Source organism: Tamandua tetradactyla, chromosome 2, assembly GCF_023851605.1.
Source record: "Tamandua tetradactyla isolate mTamTet1 chromosome 2, mTamTet1.pri, whole genome shotgun sequence".
In the NCBI taxonomy this organism is placed as follows: Eukaryota; Metazoa; Chordata; class Mammalia; order Pilosa; family Myrmecophagidae; genus Tamandua; species Tamandua tetradactyla.
The window spans coordinates 156,163,397-156,185,639 of NC_135328.1; the positions used below are offsets into that span (position 1 = coordinate 156,163,397).

Below are 22,243 nucleotides of genomic sequence, written 5' to 3' on the forward strand. Positions count from 1 at the left end.
GGCTTTCTCTCTTTCTCTGAATTTCATTCTGCTTATAAAGGACTCCAGTAATAAGATTAAGACCCTTCCTGATTGAGGTTGGTCACCTCATCAAAATGTCCTACTTATAATAAGTTCATCCCCACAGGAAGGAATTAAGTACATGTTTTTCTAGGGTACATACAGGTCCAAAATACAACAGCCACCAAATGCAGCGATATCCCAGGCAAGGAGGTGGAAAATAACTACAGATGAAAGAAGGGCCTCATTTTCAGAATGCCTTAGAACAGATGGTAGGAACATTCATGCAATCACAGAGCACAATGGCATGTATGTCACATAGGAGGAGTCTTCACTACAAATCAGCTCATTCTCTTATAGACAAATTATCATTAATAAAATCTATTGAAGGTCTCCAATGTTGCAAAGCCTGAAATTTTTGTAGGAACTAAGTGGTAAAAAATATATAATGTTGAGTGGATACAATGTACCGTATAGGTTGTTTAATGAGCAGGGACCAAATCTAACAGTCAAGGGAGTGCCATCATCAATATGGCAGAATGAGAAGCTCCAGGGATCCAAAGAACTAGCAAGAAATGGGCAAAACCATCTTTCTCAGTAGTCCAGAAAATAATTAAAGGGATGCAATAACCAAATCAATGCTAAACCAAGAAATAGGCAACTTGTACGTGGTAGAAAGATCTCAAACCCAATACTCGTCCTTTCCTCACACCATCCCTAGCTTGGTACAGAGCAAGCATCGCTCTCAGGATATTTCTGTTATCCTCATTCTGGAGAAAGCAGGTTAGCCTATGCACAGAAAAGGTACCTGTATGTCTGTATAATCTATTAGATGGTAGCCTGAAGAACTGAACAAAAACACTTGTCTCTGGCTTACCTATAACTTAATTTGAACTTTGCAAAAGTTGCCTGCAGCTGAGTCATTACAAGCATTCAAATGACAGAGGCCTGGGTAAAATGATGATCAACCTTAAGACACACAATACAATATAACAAATCAGAAGAAAAGAATATTATGTAGGGAGCTGAGAGGACATTTTGACCCATATGAACAGGAGAATTTCTATGGCCATTGGTACATACCTAGGACAAGACATATGCTCAGAAAACATGAAAGATAACCTTGCACAATCACAGGATGCTGTTCAGGTGCACAGTTATGAGGGTTAAGCTCTGAAGTAAAATATCAGCCAACTGAGTTCTTGATTTTGGGGTTTGCCATGAAACTTATTTCTGCAAAGGACAGGCTAAGCCTACTTTAAATTAGGCCTATGAGTCACACCCAGAGAATCTCTTTTGTTGCTCAGATGTGGTCTCCCTCTCTAAGCCAGCTCAGCAGGTGAACTCACTGACCCCCTCTACATGGAACATGATTCCCAGGGGTGTGAATCTCTCTGGCAATGTGGGACAGAAATCTTGGGAGGAGCCAGGACTCTGCATCAAGGGATTGAGAAAGGCTTCTGACCAAAAAGGGGAAGAGAGAAATGAGACAAAATAAAGTTTCAGTGGCTGAGGGATTTCAAATAGAGTCGAGAAGTTATCCTGGAGGTAATTCTTATGCATTATATAGATATCCTTTTTTAGTTTATGGTGCATTGGAGTTGCTGGAGGGAAGTACCTGAAACTGTTGAGCTCTATTCCAGTAGCCTTGATTCTTGAAGATGACTGTGAATAAAAATATAACTTTTACAATGTGACTAGGATTGTGAAAACCTTATGTCTATTGCTCCTTTTATCCAGGGTATGGACAGATGAGTAAAAAAAAAAATGATGATAAAGAATAAATAAATAATAGAGAGGGCCAAAGGGTAAAATAAATTGGGTAAATGGAAATACTAGTGGTCAATGAGAGGGAGGGGTAAGGGGTGTGGTAGGTGTGCCAGTTTGAAAGGGTTTATGCAACCTAGAAAAGCCATGGTTCAATCCTAATCCATTCTTGTGGAGGCAGGCATTTTTTTAAAACCCTATTCAGCACTGCATGCTCGAAACTTGATTAGATTATCTCCAGGGAGATGTGACTCATCAATTGTGGGTATTAACCTTGAATTAGAGAAAGATGTGTCTCCATCCATTCCAGGTTGGTCTTGATTAGTTTATTGGGATTTTGAAAAGAAAGCATTTTGGAGAAAGCTTCAGAATGGCAACTGAGTCATGGAGAAGCACAAGAGCTGAGGCAGTCAAAAACCTTTGGAGATGAAGAAGGAATACACCCCCAGTAGAGCTTCATAAAACAAGAGGCCTGTACAGAAAACTAGCAGAATTCACCATATTTGCCATGTGCCTTTTCAGTTGAGAGAGAACAACCTTGAACATCATTTCTGGAACCAAGGTATCTTTCCCTGGATGCCTTAGTTTGGACATTTCTATAGCCTTGCTTTAATTTGGACATTTTCACAGCCTTAGAACAGTAAACTAGCTTCTCTTTTAAAAAGTCATCCTGTTTCTGGTATATTGCATTCCAGCAGCTAGCAAAGTAGAACAGAATGTATGAGGTTTTTTTCCTTTTATTTCTTTTTATGGAGTGATATACATGTTTTAAAAAATGATCATGGTAATGAACACTCAACTATGTGATGACATTGTGAGCCACTCACACATATGGAATGTATGTGTGTGAAGATTTATCAATAAAAATATTTTTTAAAAAATCATCCAACATGGAGCAATTTCCAAGAAAAAAAAAGAATTTTTTGTTTTGTTCCTGACATTCAGGGGAATCTCTATTATGTCACTGGCTGGATATAAACATAAGGAACACACATATGAAGATCTAAATCCCATAGTTAATACACTGACATATTAAAATGTAGCAGGTACAAGAATAGATTACAGGACATAAAAAAGAAACAGGAAAAAAATAGCCATATAAATGAGCAAGATAAAACATCATCAACTATGAACAAAGATCAGATAGTGGGCATACCAAAGAATTTTCAAAATGGTCTTAAATATGCTCAAGCACTAAAGGAAAACACAGACAAAAACTAAAGGATATCAGAGAAGCAATTTATGAATCAGGTGAGAATTTCAATTGAGATAGAAATTATAAAAAAAGAAACCAAACAGAAACACCGGACATGAAGTCCATAATAACAGAAAAAAAAAAAATTCCCAAAAAGGATTCAAAAGCAACCTGGATCTGGAAGAAGACCCCTTTACTCAACAATAACGAAACTGAAATTATTCAATTTGAGGAGCAGAAAGGAAAAACATGAAAATAAATGAGGAAAGCTTGAGCGACCCATGGGATACCATCAAGTTTAATATTATGTGCAATTGTTTGAGTTTGAGAAGGAAAAGAAAGAGGCAGAAATGACTTTCCAAGAAATAGTTGTTGAAATTTTCCCAAATCGAACAAAAATTTAACAGAAAATACACATCCAAGGAGATGAACAAACTTCATATAGTGTAAACTCAAAGGATCTTAGTCACACACATTGTAATCAAACTACTGAATGCCAAAGACAAATAAAAAATCATGAAAGCTGCAAGACAGAAACAACACATCATGTACATGGGAGCTGATTTCTCACCAAAAACATAGGAGATAAGAAGGCAGTGAGACAATATAGTAAGTATGCTGAAAGAAAATAATTTCCAATCAAGAAGTTTATATCCAGTGAAACTGTAAAAAATGAGGACAAGTTTAAGACATTTTCAGGTCAACAAAATCTGAAGGAGTATGTTACCACTAGACCTACCTGACAAGAAATGCTTTAGGAGGTTATTCATATTGAAAGAAAATGCCTCCAATCAGCAGCTAAGACCACATTAAGAAATAATGAGAAATGCCAGTTCTAATTTGCTAGGTGCTGGAATGCAATATACCAGGAACAGAATGGCTTTTTAAAAGGGAAATTTAATAAGTTACAAGTTTACAGTTCCAAGGCTGAGAAAATGTCCCAGTTACAAGTCTACAGAAATGTCCAATCAAAGGCATCCAGGGAAAGATATCTTGGTTCAAGAAGGCCGATGAAGTTCAGGGTTTCTCTCTCAAGTGAGAAGGCACAAGGCAAACACAGTCAGGGCTTCTCTCTCAGTTGGAAGGGCCCGTGGTGAACACATATCATCTGCTAGCTTTCTCTCCAGGCTTCCAGTTTCATGAAGCTCCCCAGGAGGTGTTTTCCTTCTTCATTTCTAAAGGTCGCTGGCTTGTGGACTCTCTGCTTCATGGTGCTGCAGCATTCTCTGCTCCCTCCAAATCTCCCATTCTCCAAAATGTTTCCTCTTTTATATATATATATATTTTTGTTTCTTAGTATTAACAAAATACTAAGAAAGCAAATCCAACAGCTCATTAAAAGTGTCTACACCACAACAAAGTGAGATTTACCTCAAGAATGCAAGGGTGCTTCAACTTAACATAATCAATTATAATGTAATAAACCACACTAACAGAAAGAAGGGAAAAAAGATCTCAATTGACACATAAAATGCATTTGACAAAAGCCAGCACACCTTCCTAATAAAAACATTCAGAAATTAGGAATTAAAGAAAAAATCCTCAAATGATAAAAGACATATATGAAAAACCTACAGCTGATATAATAAATCATGTAAGAATGAAAGTTTTCCCCTTAGATCAGGAAAAAGACAATGATGCCTTCTTTCACTACTGCTATTCAATACTGTAGTGGAAATGGTAGCCAGAATAGATAACTAAAAGGAATAAAAGGCAGCTAAATTGGGCAGAAGATGTAAATTTCCTTTAGGCATGGCCCTATATAGAGAAGTTCTTACTGTATGTACAAAAAAAGTTACCAGTACTAATAAATTCAGCAAAGTAGGGGGTAAAAAAAAAAGCATGAAAAGATCAGTGTTGTTTCTAAACACTAGCAATGAACAATCTGAAAAGGAACTCAAGGAAACAATTTCATTTATAATATCAATTAAGAATTCAAATATCTAGGAACAAATATAACCAAATATATAAAGGATTTTTACATGGAGTACTACAAAAAAACTGATGAAAGAAATTAAAGAAGGTCTATATAAAGGGAAATATATACCATATTCATGGATTGGAAGACTTACTATTGTTAGAATGTCAATACTACCCTAAGCAATTTAAAGATTCAATGAAATCCCAATCAAAATTCCAATGTCATTCTCATAGAAAGAGAAAAGCCAATCATCAGATTCATATAGAACAGGAAGGGACCTTAAATAGTTGAAATCAGCTTTAAAAAGATGAACAAATTTGGACAACAAATACTTTCTGATTTCAAAACTTATTATAAAGCCTCAGTAAAAAATATAAAATCCTCAGTAGAACTGCACAAGGACACACATATTGACCAACAGAATAGAACTGAGAGTTCAGAAATAAATGAGCACATCTATGGCCAACTGATATTTGATAAGTTTGCCAATTCTTTTCAATGAGGAAAGAATGGTCTTCAACAAATGGTCCTGGATAAATTGGATATCCATGTGCAAAAGAATGAAAGTGGGCCCATATCTCACACCACATATAATTTAACTCAAAATAAAGTCCTAAATAAAAGAACACAATCTTATAAAATTCCTAAATGAAAGTATAGGCGAATATCTTCGAGATCTTATATTAGGCAATGGATTCTTAGATTTTAAACTAAACCATGAGCAACAAAAGAAAAGTTAGAAACTGGCACTCATCAAAATTAAAAGCTTTTGTGCTTTGGAGTACTTTAACAATATAGTGAATAGAAAACATACAGAATGGGGAAAAATGGAAACTATGTATTTGATAAAGGTGCAATATACAGACTATATAAGGAACTTCTTATAACTCAACAATAAAAATTAAACTTCCTAATTGAAAAGTGGTCCAAGGTATTAAATAAACATTTTTTCCAAAGAACCTATAAAAGTGACCAATAAAAACACGAAAAGATTCTAAGGTCACTTACCATTACGGAAATGGAAAACAAAACATGATGCCACTTCACAACCAATAGAATGGCTAATGTTTTAAAAACTGAATATAGTATTTGGTGATGGAGAGAAATAAGAACACCTATGCATTTTTGGTAGGAATGTAAAGTGGTGCATCCAGACCCCAGTTTGGTGGTTTCTCATAAAGTTAAACTTGAAATCACCATATGACTCAGCAAAAACACTCCTAGGTATATACCAAATATTGAAAGCACTGACTCAGACAGATATCTGTACACCAATATTCACAGCAGCATTATTCATAATAGATAAGACATAGAAACAACCCTAGTGTCCATCAGTAGGTGAATGAAAAAAATGAGGTACATGCATACAACGGGATATTATTTAGCCATAAAGCAGAATGAAGTTCTGAAAGGTGCTGCAACATGAAATAAGCTTGAAGACATCATGATGAGTAAAATCAACCAGGGATAAAAGAAATAATGCTTCTTAATGCTCACACCTACAGGTAATAACTAGAGTATGCAAATTCAGAAAGAAAAAATACAGGTTACCAGGGGTGTGGATGGAGGTAGGATGTGAGAACTTAACAGTTAATGGATACAGATTTTCTGTTTAGTAAAAGGAAACATTTTGGTAATGCCGCGTCCTCTTTTTCCTCCCCGGTTTGACACGGTTCCCTGGAAGGAAGGGCGGTGGCAAGGCCTTCAACGCCCCAAAAGAGGACGAGGCATAAAATGGTGTAATAGAAAAATACTGGGATTAACGACACTAATTGTGTGTTTCTTGTTGCTGGTTGTTCTCCAAGCATTATATCAAAACAAATCAGAAAGCAAAAAATTTTGTATTAAGAACTGGAAAAAATGATACAAATTGCAAAACTTTGTTAATGACTGTTTGGCAAAAATTAGATTGGGATGCCCCCATTAAGCAAGTCATGCTGCAGATGCAGCAGGCAGAAGTGCTTTTAGAACAAGTCACAGAAAAGTACCCCATAGAAAGTAAACAATTACAATTAAAAAACCCTGCATTGAGCCATCCTAGAAATTTACTTCCCACCGCGCAAGGACCACCTAATGTGAAATATAAAATTGGAAACAAATGGTGGGAACCCCCTAAAGGAGCTAATGTTAATGGGAAAAGATTCCCTGACCCTCCATTACCATACACAGGAGCTTACAATGAAGATGGCCATAGAATTGTAAATGTCAACGGTAGGCACGTTAGATTTAACGCTTTATCATTTATAGAAAAACTTAGAAGAGCAAGCCCCCCTTGGTGTCTTTTTGGGGCCTAAAACGAAACAAGATCTTTTACAACAGTTAGTGAAATCACAGTTAAAATGGAGTTTAACATGCTGTCCCTGGTTCAGGGAACCTGTCCAAAAACTTCAAGAGGAAATAAAGGAATAAGAAAAACTGATACCTATCACTACCCAATCTCCCCCACCACGGCGCCGGTCCATGCTTATGAAACAATAAAAAATCTAAGTAGACAATGTATCCTTTTAATCATAAACCAGATTAAAATAGGTCTTGACATATAGCCTCACCTGTAGAATAATAGGAACAGAAAGTCTAAACTCAGAAAACTGCAAACACAATGTCTGCGGCTTAAGCCAATGTCTTGCTGCTATCGAAATCTTATGTACATGTTCCTAAGAAAATCAGAACGTGTACTTTCGCTTTGCTTCCCTGAACCTGTAACCTTACCTAAAATGTAAGCCTTAACGTAACCATGATCCTGTGATACCTGTTTTTTTGCCAAGAATAAGGGTATAAAATCAGTTAAGCAAAAATAAATTTAAGCAACTCTTCTCAGAGCACTCTAAGCTGTCTCTTGGTGTTCTTCTCGTGCCAACGACCCTCCACACCTTCAAGCCCGTTCCCTCTGCTGCGGCTGGACCACGGCATGGTAACATAATGGTTTGGTGTATGTACTAACATTGTGAATGTAACTAACACTACTCAACTGTATACTTGCAAAGAGTTGAAATGGGAAATGTTATGCTGGAAGTTATCACAACATAAAATCATAAGAAGATACAATGTTCCCATGTGCACAGATTTTATATCCTAGTGAAGGCAATGAAAAAAACTTAGCAAAAGAGTGATATTCAGTCATGATTCAGGATTCTGGGAAATTGCCCTGTCAATGGTCTCATAACATTCCAGGACTGAAATGATCTTCAATACCAGCACCTGTAGCATTAAACAGATTGAACACAGCTTCTGATACACGTCCCTCTCCAACAAAACTGTGATATCTGCTCTTCATTTCTAGCTCCTGGATTTATGACATTTCTAAGCACATTTCAGCAACTTACTAGGATATCTGTTCCCTGCACATTTAAGAAATTGACCAGAAAATAAATTTTATTTGTAAATGCACAAATTATGGAGGATGGACTGATAGTAAAATGTTATGAGGCCAAGAAGAGATGGACTAAATTATGTAGTACCTTTTGAAAATGGTATTTTTAGTAAGTGTGGCTTAACTGAACAAGAGCAGACCCTAATATGGATTATAGGAGTACTTCATAAGAAAAAGAAATTTAGAGAGCTGAAGGAAGGATCCAGAAGCCAGAAGTAAAAGAAACCGGAAGAGAAAGGAAAGGTCATCACCAAGGAAAGCCAAGGACCTCAAGGATTGCTGGGCAGCCAAAACACTACAGTTTCTAAGATGAAACAAACCTTTTAGCCTCTTAAGCTGACAGATAATAAATTACATTGTTTAAGATAGCCCATTGTTGTGGTATTTGTCATAGCAACTGGGAAATGAAAGCAGGGTGCAATTTTTGATAAATGCCCTCATCCTCACATGATCACACAGACACCAGGACAAACAAAGAAGGGGTGTTACACAGTTAGGTATATGACTTGGTTGGGTCATAAAATTCTAAGCCACGTGGAAAACTCCTGTATCTCCTCTGAAAATAAACTTCTGTTTCACCCAAGAGTAGCTCCATTTCTCATTGATACTCCTTTCAATGCAAAATCATGGAAATAAAAACAAGAAGCACAGAAAGACTCTAAAAGGTTGATAAAAGCAGGGCTACAGCTTGGGAGCTTTGGGAATCTCACAGTGATGAGTCACCTAGTTTTCATATCGCAGAGTGGGCAATGTAGAAGCCACTAACCCAACAGTCACAGAAAAAATGAGTTCATCTTCTACCCAGAGCCTGCTCATGCCAAAAAAAAAGTGTTCATCTTCCATTTTTCACATGGGGAAACTAGATGGTGTTCTGATCCTCTGCTATAATAGTGTCTGAAAGGCTGATGTTAAAGTAAATCATCCATCTATGTACAGAAGAAGCAAGAGGCACTCCAATGTCCCTGCCAGGACAGGGTTTGGGAACTGAGTGGGGAGCTGAGCTCCCACCCTACTCAACATCCATGAGACAAAACAAGGTGGTACAAGGTGAGGCTAGCAAGTACCCCAAAAGCTTGCCACCCACAATGTCAGTAAAGTCCACTGGGTGCCTGAACCTCCATATTCACCTGGCAACAATGACTCTGAATGAGACAATGCAAAGCAAGGCAGTCACCAGTCCAGAACACCCCCATAATAACTAAAATTCTAACCCTGCTTGGAATCAACAAGTTGGAACAAGGCAAGATTGCTGAAACTCTATTTTTCCCCCCTTGGTGTCAGGAAGGTGTGCTGGGAACCTGGGCTCCTAACCGATTGTAATAAGTACTATTTTAAATGGGGTTTAACAGTTAGGGACACCAGAGACTACTCTATTTCTTGAAAAGGATACATATTACACTGTCAACCAGGAAATTACAGGCATACCTCAGCTATTTTTGAGGGTTCAGTTCTAGACTACTGCAATAAAATAATGTAATAAAGTGAGTCACATGAATTTTTTGGTTTTCCCAGTGCAAAAAAAAATATTATGTTTACACTTTAGTCTATGTGTATAATAGCATTGTCTAAAAAAACCCAATGTATATATCTTAATTTAAAAATACTTCATGGCTAAAAATTGCTAATCACCATCTGAGTGAGTCATAATCATTTTGCTGTTGGAGTGTGTTGCCTTGGTGTTTATGACTGCTTACTGTTCAGTATGGTGGTTGCTAAACATTGAGAGGGCTTTGGCAATTTATTAAAATAAGATAGCAATGAATTTTGCTGCAATTGATTGACCCTTTCTTTCATAAAAGACTTCTCTGTAGCATACAATATTGTCTGACAGCATTTTACCCAAAGTAGAACTTATAGCAAAATTGGAGCCAATCCTCTCAAGCTGTCCCACTGCTTTATGAACTAAGTTTATGTAATATTCTAAATCCTTTGTTGTCCTTTAAGCAATGTTCAAGGCATCTTCATGATGCCTTCATTCTATCTCAAGAACCCACTCTCTTTGCTCATCCATCAGAATCCACTCCTCTTCTATTCAAGGTTGATCATGATATTGCAGCAAATTAGTTACATCTTTAGGCTCTACTTTTGATTCTAGTTTTCATGATATTTCCACTACAACAGCAGTTACTTCTCTCACTGAAGTCTTGAACCCCTGTAAGACATCCATGAGGGCTGAATCAACTTCTTCCAAATTCTGTTAATGTTGATATTTTGACCTTCTTTCACAAATCACTGATATTATTAATGGCATCTAGGATGATGAATCCTTTCTAGAAGACTTTCAACATACTTTGCTCAGATCCATCAGAAAAACTGCTGTCTATGGAAGCTATAGCCATATGAAATGCATTTCTTAAATAAGATTAGAAAATCAAAATGACTCTTTGATTCATGGGCTTCAGAATGAATATTGTGTTAGCAGAAATGAAAACATTAATGTCATTGAAACCCTCAATCAGAGCTCATAGAAAACCAGGTTCACTGCTAATGAACAGTAATATTTTGAAAGGAACATTTTTTGGGGGTGGGGGGGACAGTAGGTTTCAACAGTGTACTTAAAGTATGGAATCAATTGTGTTGTAAATAGATGTGCTGTCATCTAGCCTTTGTAGTTCCATTTATAGAGTACCTTTAGGATAATTCTAAGGGCCCTAAGATTTTCAGAGTGGCAAATGAATACTCAACTGATGTATGAAAATAATCAAGAATCAGGTTCATTTTATGATGGTCTGTCTTGAGGGTGTCAGAGCCATTGAATGCATCCTTGAATTTAAGAAATTCATAGTACCCTCCAAATTTATTTATATAAACTTCAAAATAAAAGAAACAGATCCCATGTTTACCTGCATTAAAATATACTATTAATTCCGTGTGCCATGTTATTGTATTAGCTCATGACACTATAATTTTCTGATCATTAAAAGTCCCAATAATTATTATTCCACATTAACTTCAGAAAAAAATACTAGTGATCACTTTTCTTTTTAAGTCATTCACTTACCTTTGCCCTGAGATGACACAATTTTCGCATTTCCATAAGCGTACTATCTCCCCTTTGCCTTTCATTCAGTGGGAAGCTATCAGGGCATCTCCAAAAGTTTAATTTTTATACTAATACAAACAAGGAAACAAACTCTTCTTAGAATGAGTAAAGAAGGCCAAGATTATTGATAAAAGAATGTGAACTTTTCATATTCAATGTACTGTAAATCTGTTTAAAAATAAAATTCAATCAGCAACACTTCCCATTAAAAACATATTTTAGCTTCTCACAGCCACCAGACATGGAAAAGTATTGTCTTGGAAGAAATGTGCTAGGATTGACCAACTTTTAATGATGGTGTCATCGTATTAAGAACAAAACGAAAGGTCAACAGCAGTACAGGAAACACAGGAAGGGAAGGAATGGGCCCTTTCTTTTCACTCCCACTAAAGTTCACTGGTCCCTCTACTTTTCCTTTTGTTTTTCAAATGTTGCTCTTGGGGTTTCCTTTCCTGAGACCCACTTAACATTATTTCAGCTAGAAGTGTCTGCCAGAGGGCACCACAGGGTCCAGGCATTCTGGGCCAAAGTGGCTTGAAAGAGAAACTGCTCCAGAAGGGAGTTCTCAGTACCAGGAATTTGGAATGAGAATCTCGGTAGCTATCTGGTCACAGCCACTTTTAAAGAAATTTAGAGGATTTCCAAATGGAACAGTATAATTATTGGTGACATTTAAGTTTCTTAGTACATTGGGTTTTAAACAATGGGCAATAGATGTATGTTGGTTAGTATGATATATGTATCCATTTCTGACAGGTTATCTCTATCGGTTTCTTACTAAATGTCTAAGTGTTGTTCAAATTGTGGGTCTGTTAGACCTTAGAAGGAGCTGTCCCTGTGATTAATCATTTTGTCTTTTAGAAAAGTCCTGTTGTTTCTTGGACAGAGTTCACCCCTGGCAACAACAAAGCATGTGGCCATTTTATTTTATATAACATAGGAAAAGAACACAAGGAACAATATTAATAGAAACTATGTTTGGATAGAATTTAATAAACTCAGAAGCAAGTTGCATTGCCTCAAAGGTGTTAGGAAGCTACATAAGAACCTGAGGTACGCAAACAAAAAAATAGAAATTACATCACAAATACATCTGGGTTTTTTATTAATTTGCTTAATTGATGCAGATATTGATTTTGATAATAAATGAGGTAGTACTTATAATAATTTGATTCTATAAAAAAGTTCATTGTATTACCACAGTTATATGTTTCACAATGCCACTACACTTGTAACTGTCTCAAGACAATATGTTGTCTACAATGTATTTGCTGAAATGAATTTGTCTGAATTCTACCTCACTAATATAGCCAACTTTTCCACTCATCAATATCACTAAAATATCAAAAAATATTGTTTAGTATAAACATATTTGAAAGGCAACTGATATTTAGAAGTGATTGAAATTCACATAATAATTAATCATTTTTAAGTATACATTTCAGTCATAATTAGTACATTCATAATATTGTATAACTATCACTTTCACCTCATTCCAGAACATATTTATCACCTCCATGATAAATATGGAAGATTCATATCCAGTAATCAGTTACTCCTCATTCATCCCCCCTCCAGCTCCTGGAAAACAATATTCTTTATACCACTATAGACTTAATTATTCTGGATATTTCATATAAATGGGTCATACTATATGTGATCTTTTGTGCCTGGCTTCTATCAACAAGCTTCATTTTTTTAAATATAAATCTATGTTGTAGCATACATCACTATTTTATTCTTTTTATATAGCTGCAATTTTATATAGGTGGATCCACTGTAATGATACAACACGTTTTGTTTATCCACTAATGGAAATTTAGGTTGTTTGTACTTTTTGGTTATTGTGAATAGACAGAGCCTCTAGAAATATTCATACAAAAACATTTGAATACCAGTTTTCAACATCATGAAACTAGAAGCGTACTTGCTAGTTGATATAGTAATTCTATGTTTAACTTTTTGAGAAATTCCTAAACATTTTTCCACAAGTGGCCTCACCATTAGATATTCCCAGCATCAAGGCAGAAGTGCTCCAACTTCTCCATATCCTCACCAAAACTATTTATTTTCCATTATTAAATTCACTGCTATTATTACAGCCATCCTACTGCATGGAAGGATATCTCACTGTGATTTTAATCTGCATTTCTCTAATGAATATTGATGTTGAGCATCTTTTCATGTGCACATTGGCCTTTTTAAAATATACTTTGGCGTAATGTTTATTCAGGTTTCTGGACCAATTTTTAATTGGTATGCTGATCTTTTTGTTGTTGTGTTGAAAGTGTTCTTGAAAGTATTGTTGCATTGAAAGTGTTTTGTCAAATGCCTTTTCTGTGTCTATCGAGAGGACCATGTGTTTTTTATCTTTCATTTTATTAATGTGGTACATTAAATTATTTTATTATGTTGAACCACCCTTGCATTTCTTAATATATCCTACTTGGTTGTATAGATTTGTTAGTATTTGGTGAAGAATTTTGCATTTATAATCAAATTGCTATTGCTATATACATTTTTATTCCTGCAATATCCATTTATGCCTTTGGTATTAGGGGGATTATGGCCAAAGTTAGTTACACTGCAATCCCTCCCTTACATTATTTTTGAGGAATGCCTGCTGCTTCCTATCCCAATGTGCTCTAAGAAATGTGAAACAGAAATTATAAACACCTTGGATCAGTCCATCAAATGCCCACTTGATGGGCTAGTAAACAGATGCATTCTATTTTGCAAGCAAGGTCTTCTACACTTCCTCTAGAACCAGGGACCAGGAAGTGTAGGGTTCTCAGGCTATAGCACTGCCATCATGCCAGGAAGTGTCGCTACTAGTAAAAGCACCAGAGGTCTAGTGAAAGCACCAGAGGTATGCAAACATTTTCCAGTAGGTTTTTTCTTGATTCATCACCTGATTGGTTTATGTAAAGGTTTGAAATTTTCCTGAATTTGGATAGTTGTTTTTGACATTTTATGCTTGCTTTATGATGTTTCTTGGGATGATAGGTGTTGGAGTTTTGTACCCCATCATCTTGCTGATATCTGTCCATACCTTTTTTGTCACTGGAATTCCATTTTATTCCTTTTAGTTAAATTCCTGTATCTTATAAAATGTAATTCCTATGATTTGATAACTTTTCTGCTAGTATGTTATAAATGAACGAAGACTTAACTTAAACAAAGAAATCACACCTAAAATAGATTACTCCTTAAGCTTGAGGCTAGCAGTAGTAGGGATAATAGGAGACACATACTTTAAAACATGTCTTAAAGTTGTTTCTGTTGCCTAAGACCTAATTGTACTAATATTAGTGGATACTCAAGGATCTCACCCACACAGAATACAGCAAAATAAAGTTCACATGGAAGAAACTTTACATGTTCAAAGCTTATAGTCAACTCTAAGTGCCACTCATTAATTTCCGAAGAAAACCCTCAAGTTCATCACCCATCTGTGTAGAATCTCTCTATAAATGATAGAAAACAGGTTAATAACACAATATGGTAATATGTAGCTGGTCTCAGAAATGTAACATAATGTTTGCAAGATGAGGGCACATTAAAAATTCGCACATTTGGTAGGATATGGGTGGATGGAAAGGGCAACATACATGTTATTTCAAAATATGTACCCAAAGGAACCAGCTAGTGAAAGTGGAACTGGATAATTCTGGGGAAGGAGAGGTGGTTTGGGGGTGTGTGTGGTGATTAGAGACAGAATGTTGTTTTTTGTCACCACAAACATTATAATTTACTTTATACACTAAGTATGGATAATTTGGTAACAATTTAAAATAATGACAATCATAAAGAATAATATCACAAAAAATAGGCTGCTTGATTAACGATACTGACTTATATCTGTAACATTAGTGGAACTGACACACACCCCTCGAAAATAAATGCATACATAAAGGAAAAGAGAAAAGAGCCTCTATTCATAAATTTTGTTCTTTTTTTTTTTGGGTGCATGGGCTGGGATTGAACCCAGGTGTCTCACATGAAAGGTGAGCATTCTACCACTGAACCACCTGTGCACCCTCTAGTCATAAATTTTTATCATTGATCTCAATGCTCTATAAGAAATAAATGGTCACAATTAATAATAAAATATTTTTATTTAATATTTCAATTTAATTCTTTTTATTTATATTTTCATGTTTCATATGGTTAATATCTTCTGTTTATGCTTTCAGATATTTGTTAATGTATATTATTATTTTATAATTTTGACTTTGACTTCTGCTTTCTGTGTCAAGTGCTGTCAAATCATTGTTCCTCTTTGAAGTAGTTGTGCTGCTCAGTTTTCTTATATCTTGTCTCCTGAACTCATTACCTATGCTCAGTGGTATCACTTACCCTACATATGTACTGAGAGAGGGTGGAGACCCCTGGCCTGAGTCTGGGAATGGTGAGTTCCTGAAAAAGGAAGGGAGTAGCGTTTGTATTCTGCAGCATACCAAGTCTGCATGAGTTTGCAGCATGCAAAATTTTCTATCCCTGGTCCTTCATATATGGGATCTTAGGCACCAGAAAATTCTTCACATCTGGGTTTCCTTCAAAGACCCAACAATCAGTAGAACTGGGATTAAATTGGAATCCACTCGTTCTGGAAGCTTGGTGAAGTGAGGGTAAATTATGACCTGGGCACATCATTCCCAAGTTCTTGGCACATTAGTCACAAGTTCTTGTCCCCAATTCTTTAACCAACAGGGGTTTAGTGCTGCTCTGACTTAATGCTGTTGACATGCACATCAGAGGACTGAGCCTTTGCCACTGATTTCTGTTGTAAGGGTTAGAACAAGAGTAGGGTAATGATATTCACAAGGCAGTACGCAGAGGCGAACACAGAACTGAAAATATTATCTTTAGCTACCCTACTCATGGCTTCAGGAGATGCCCTGCACTCCACCTTGCTGCCACCACCTCCAGTATTCAGAAATGCACACATGCATACACCCCATATACACATGCCCATGCAGAGATTCAAACACAAGCATGCACACACACTTGCACACCTCAGACTTAAAGACCTTTCTTCCTCCAAAAAGGTTCTCATTATTGAGGGTCTGTTCCTGTTCTCCTCTACATTTTTTTTTTTCAGGAACACATTTCATGCGACAGAAGCAGCAACTCCGTTCATTTAGCATCATGGTAGGAAGTGGGTCTCTCTTTTTGTGTTTTCAACACATTTTGGCATCTCAAATATTTGCTACAGCTTTGATAAATGATGGGATTCCTGAGATGAGTCAGTCCTGAGCCCTGCCGTCACAGAACACCATTATGATTCTGTGGGCTTTTCCATACTGCAAATATCAGCCTCAGTCCACCTGATTACCAAGCCTGCCCCAAGAAGTCGCTTTCTAAGGCCCAGTTCTGCTTGTGTCCCTCCCAGGCTCAGGCAGCTTCCAATGCCCCATGGACTCCATTTTAAGTCTAACATGCATTTAGGTGCAGCCCACACCCAGAGAGGGCCGTTGCCGGGCGGTGGGTTGGCCCCGAAACGGACGCTGTTCTTTCCCGCGGCGGCGGCGAGGCCAGCCTCACTCGCCCACGGCCGCCGCCAACTTCTACTGCGATGACAACTTTGACTTGCACTCACAGCCCGCCCTACTCCATCCCGCCACCGCCATCTGCCACCGCCGGCCACCACCAATCCCTATTTGTGCCTCAACGGGCCCCGCACTGACGCCGCAGCCGCCGCCGCCGCTTACCTGGATGACCCTCCGCCACCACGGCAGGGTCCTGGCATCAGCCACCAATCGCCACGGGTACCTTCGGCTGCGCGCCGCGGCCCTTCGCGCAGCCCGCTCGGTGCTACCGGCGATCTGACTGGCTGTTTGTGTCCAGCGTGAGGACCTCAGGAAGCTGGTGCGCCCGCCCTTCTCGCCACGGCCATCCAGGGCGCGCCGAAGTACAAGCTCGCGTCAGCCACGTCTACCAGGTCCCGGCCCACAGCTTCCCCTTCTACCAGCGCAGCAGAGACGACTGGCACAACTCCCTCCGCCACGATCTGTCGCCCAAGACTGCTTTGAGGAGGTGCCCAGCGACGAGGACGACCCAGGGAAAGGCAGGCAATTACTGGAACCTGGATCCAAACCGCGAGAAAAGGTTTGACAGCGGAACTTCCGCCGGAAGAGAAAGCGCCGCCGGAGGCCAGAAGTCGGAAAAACAGCTCTCCTCAGGATTGTGGCTGGGAAGAGCGGGGAAACCGAAATAAAAACAGCGCGTTTTCTTCGTTGAGGCTTTCTCAGTTCCCAGAGCCTTCCGAGGACATCAGGACTCCTACCTCTTCACCGGGAGGAACCATGCACCCCTCCACCACTCCTTCAGCCTCAACACCTTAAGTGTGAGCAGCAGTGGGAGCCCTAGCCCTCTCCTTGGCAGCCGCCACCTGCGGACCCAGGGCATCCAGCTACACCCCAGCAGCAAGTTACTTCCCAGCTCCAGCGCAGAGGCTTCTCCGGACACCTTGCAGCTGAGTAACAGTAGGGGCAATAACAACAACCAGAGGTCTTCTTATTTCAGCCTTTACCCTCCCAACGGCAGCAGGGGGCCAAAGCAGCGCCTTCCAGAACTTCAGCAGGATTAACACCTTCATCTACCCCTGGGAGGGCTCTGAGGTCTAGGGCGGCGCTTCTTAAACTTTAATGTTCACGGCTGGAGAGTTCCTTAAAATACAGATTCCCGTTCAGTAGGTCTGGGGTAGGGTCTGAGGGTCTTCATTAGAGAAGCAAGGGAGTGGATAACTACAGGCTAGCAGAACTTGCAGGTTTCTCCAGGTAAAAGGCCTCCTTAGAGAGACTTTCATCTCATTCTATTCTGAGACAGCAGCCATAAGCCTTACAAGGACGCAAAGTATGTTTATTTTCTTTATCACTGCATACCAAGGTTGCAAGCACACATATGTATAGGGTCCACCGTATCAACATAAACAAATGAAGTTGTTGGGTAGGAAAAGTAACAATTACAAAGAGCAAGTGAAGCAAGCAGTGAGGAGTGGTTGCGGCTGAGCAGCTGCATTCTGCGGTGAGCAGCTGGTTCTCTTCCAGGGAGGCATTCTGATTTTTCTAAAAAAGCCAGATATATGAAACCTCCAACTTTCTGTTCTTTGCCTCTATTTAATGTTCTTAAAGCATGGTACTAGGAAATACCACCAACCCTTGAGCTAAATCGAGTTCATGAACCACCTCTGCTTATACTCAAAAAAGTGGATGGTTCAGAGCGAAGCAATGGTGGCTCAGTGGCAGAATTCTTGCCTGCCATGCCAGAGACTTGGGTCCGATTCCCTGAGCCTGCCCATGCTAAAAAAAGAAAAGAGAATAAAACAATGTATGGTACATAATAGCAGACATCTAATAGCAATGAACTGTCAATTCCCAGCCAAGCCCTGTATGTCAGGCGATGTCACACACACCTCACAGTAGCCTTAGGAGACAGATGTTATTTTGACCCCTCATTTTCCATATGAAGAAGTGAACCTCTGAGATGTTAGGTAGTCTGCCCAGGGCCACACAGATAGCAAACTGTGCCACCAGGATCAAATCCTGGCAGTCTGATGCCAGAGCTGGTGCTCGTAACCTCTGCCTTCTAGTTCCTAAAAAACAAAGAAAGCAGAATTCACAGACAAACATAAATCTACAAGGGCAGGAATGGAGCTAGATCCCATTTGAGATATTTTCCTAAGCAGCCAAGTTAAACTTTGCTTCTGCCTTTTTCCTGCTGCCCTATTCCCAAGATCAAGGGCAACCATTGTTCTTGTTTGTGGCAGTTTGGTGTGTTTTTTAGTTAGGGTCTTGAATTTTTCACTTTGTAACAAAATATTGTTAGAATTTTATTAGTTTTTGAATGGATTTTTATAGTTTTTAATACAATAAAATCATTTGCAGACAAAAATTTAAAAAAATGCTTATAATTAATTTTTAGCACTTTCAATACTCAAAAGTATCTCCCTCATTCTTTACAATTTTTGTGGTCACCCTCCCAGTGCCCAGCAAAGGTCTGGTAGGTCATGAACACACAGCTAGTATTTGTTGAATGAAATAATTTACTCAAAAATGTTCGTTAAAATGTGGATAGTTGAATTTATGGAACAGGATTCCATTAAAATAAATATAATAGTTTTGAATTGCCTTCGTATCATGCTTTTGGGCCTTGATGTGAGTGTTACTGGTTTTCAATTTTTTTTAGAAAAAGGAGCACAAACTAAAAAGTGTAAACTTTTCCGTGTGTTGTTTTCTAAGACATAAGTACTTAAAAACGTCTTTATTATTTTGAAATGTCCATACAGAGAAAATCTATTATAAAACAGCTTTACTTAGGTACAGCTTACATGAGCATTACTTTTTTAAAAATCATACAGAAAGAAAACCAGCAAGATAGTGAAAGGTGAAGTGTGAAATTTAGTTCATCCTACACACATCTAGTAAATAGCCAGAAACAGTACAAAACAACTGCTGGGGGAACATCAGTGACCAGGCACACAGTATACACCAGTCTGGACGAGGTGGAACAGCTGAGATCCCATGCAGAACTGTAAGTCCCCCAAACTGCAGAGGCAGTGCTCTTCCCCTAAGGATGAGGCAGGCTGGTTCCTGAGGGGAAAGGAAATGGACTTTACTAGTTGTAAGGGCTTAGCTCAACAAATCTCCAATTATAGAATTAATTAACAAATTCTGACTACTGAAAACAGGCCCCCAGCACAGATGAACCTGGAATAAGCACTAAAGGAACTAGGAGATTTTGCCCCAGTACAGAGGGTTGAGGCTAATGGGGGGGGGGGGGGGGAAGCCCTTTTGAGTTGGACTGCACAAAATACTGGAAAAGAGGTGGACCCCAAGAAAAGGGGCACATAGAGCCTCTAGATATATACAACCACATATGAACTCAAGCTCTTGTTGAAGAGTGGGAGTCCAGCACTGAAAAGGAATTTTTTTTTTTACTTCCTAAACAGCTCATTAAAGAGAACTGGAAGTGCTCTTATGCTCCAGCACTGCCCCAGGAAAGGGTGGAACTAACACGTCTGAGAGACAAAGTAACTAGTCAAGTGAAAGGGGTTAATTCTCCAAGAAAATTGGGGGGAGTGGGTCCAGGTCAAGTGGAATCCCTCTTTACAGGAATTCAGGCCCCTGCAGTTGGAAAACAGAAATAATCAAAGCCCACCTGTACTGTCTCAACCACACACTTGGCAGGGAGAATCTGCTGAAATTAAAGGCACCATATCACTTAAAGCTGGTGGGAGCCATGGGCAGATAAGCACCACAAGCTGGGCAGAATAGGGAAAGAACAGAGACTAGAGGTTTCATAGGAAAGTCAAACAACCTGTTGGGTCTTCCCCTCAGGGTAATTTGAGACTGACTACACTCTTCTCCTGAGACTTGAACCTATCTGGTCTGGGAAAATCTGACTGGGGTTGATAATATCAGAGCATCCCTCCTGAAAAAAAGTCCCCATATAGGCAGGGCAAGAAACAGAAAAACAAAAACTGAGAAATTCTGATCAGTTAAACAGAACCTATGCTATAACTGTGGTATTGAGAACAGGTAGAATAAGCTGAACTGAATGTCAAAGAACAGGTAGAGATCAAAGCGAGCCAGCAAGAAAACCATAGGTAAAAGAGTGAAAACAACCTCGGAGTAAACTAATTAAGGAAATCAAATGTCTAGACACCAGCAAAAAATAACAAGTCATACTAGAAAAATCGAAGATATAGCCCAAAGGAATAAATCAACACTTCAAATGAGATACAGGAGTTGAAACAACTGACTCAGGATGTTCAAACAGACATGCAAAATCTCATCAAAAGTCAAGTCAACGTGTTGAGGGAGGAGATAAAGAAGGCTTGACCTTGTGAAGCTTATGTATGTAGTGGAGAAGCTTACCCTACTTATAGGTATGCCTAAGAGTTACTTCTAGAGGACCTCTTTTGTTGCTCACATGTGGCCTCCCTAGGCCCCAACTCTACAAATGAAATCATTGTCCCCCATGCTACATGGACATAACATCCAGGGGTGAAAGTCGACCTGATGGCATGGACGATGACTCCCAGGGATGAACCTGGCCCTGGCACTGTGGAATTGAGAATGCCTCCTTGACCAAAAGGGGGGAAAGAAGTGTAACAAACAAGGTATCAGTGTCTAAGATAGGTCAGATAGATTTAAGAGGCTACTCTGGAGGTCACTCTTACACAATCTTCAGTTAGGCATTGCACCTATCATAACTTGCCAAGCCCCAACCAAAACCATTCCAGCTAATCTTAAAGAACACCAGGACATTATATAAGATTCTACAAAGGTTCCATACACTAGGGTAGCTTTTCAAAACCTACAACCTCTAGATGGGTCCTTGGTCTAGATACGTCCTAAAATGCAGAGGGGCCAGCCTCTCCAGATCAACAACTAGTTCCAGCCCCCTATTTCATATTATTGAAAGCCACTTCCTTCCAACATGAAAAAGTTAGAATGGGCATAGCCCAAATACCCCTAAGAATAGGAGAAAGATCAAAGATGATGGTGGAGTTATACAGACAAGGTAAGGTTTAACAAATGAGTATGATTGCTGAATCATTATATTGATATTTCATTTAGTTTCCATTATCTTAGAGCAGTTGGAAGTAAAAACATAAAATTGTGGAATTGTAACCCACACCAAACTCTGAAATCTGTTCTACAACTAATTGTTGCAATGTGCATTGAAACTTATTGCAATAAGTGAACTGTGATGATAAAATATATATATATATATTTATCAAATATATTCTTATGATAAAAAAGCCTCCAGTATGCTGAGCTACAAGGAAAAATCTAAGATGATGAAATGGTAGCCCATGACAAAGTCTGGGATCTGTTCTGTAACTACTTGCTGAAGAGTGCTTTTAAAATTATTGCTTTTTTTTTTCTTTATTTGCTTTGTATATGTTATATTATACAATGAAAAAAGTTTAAAAAT

At 38.5% G+C, this 22,243-nt stretch overlaps 1 protein-coding gene and 1 pseudogene across 2 annotated transcripts in view; one reads left to right on the forward strand and one right to left on the reverse strand.

Moving 5' to 3' along the window:
- Positions 1–17,122, reverse strand: part of LOC143674122 (uncharacterized) — a 71,531-nt gene extending 54,409 nt beyond the window's left edge. For both annotated transcript variants that reach the window (XM_077149446.1, XM_077149445.1), the window contains exon 1: positions 17,011–17,122. The gene's annotated coding sequence lies outside the window, so the exon portion shown is untranslated. The remainder of the gene's footprint in view (positions 1–17,010) is intronic.
- LOC143657691 (forkhead box protein I3 pseudogene) lies at positions 639–19,366 on the forward strand (annotated as a pseudogene).
- The last annotated feature ends 2,877 nt before the right edge of the window (positions 19,367–22,243 follow it).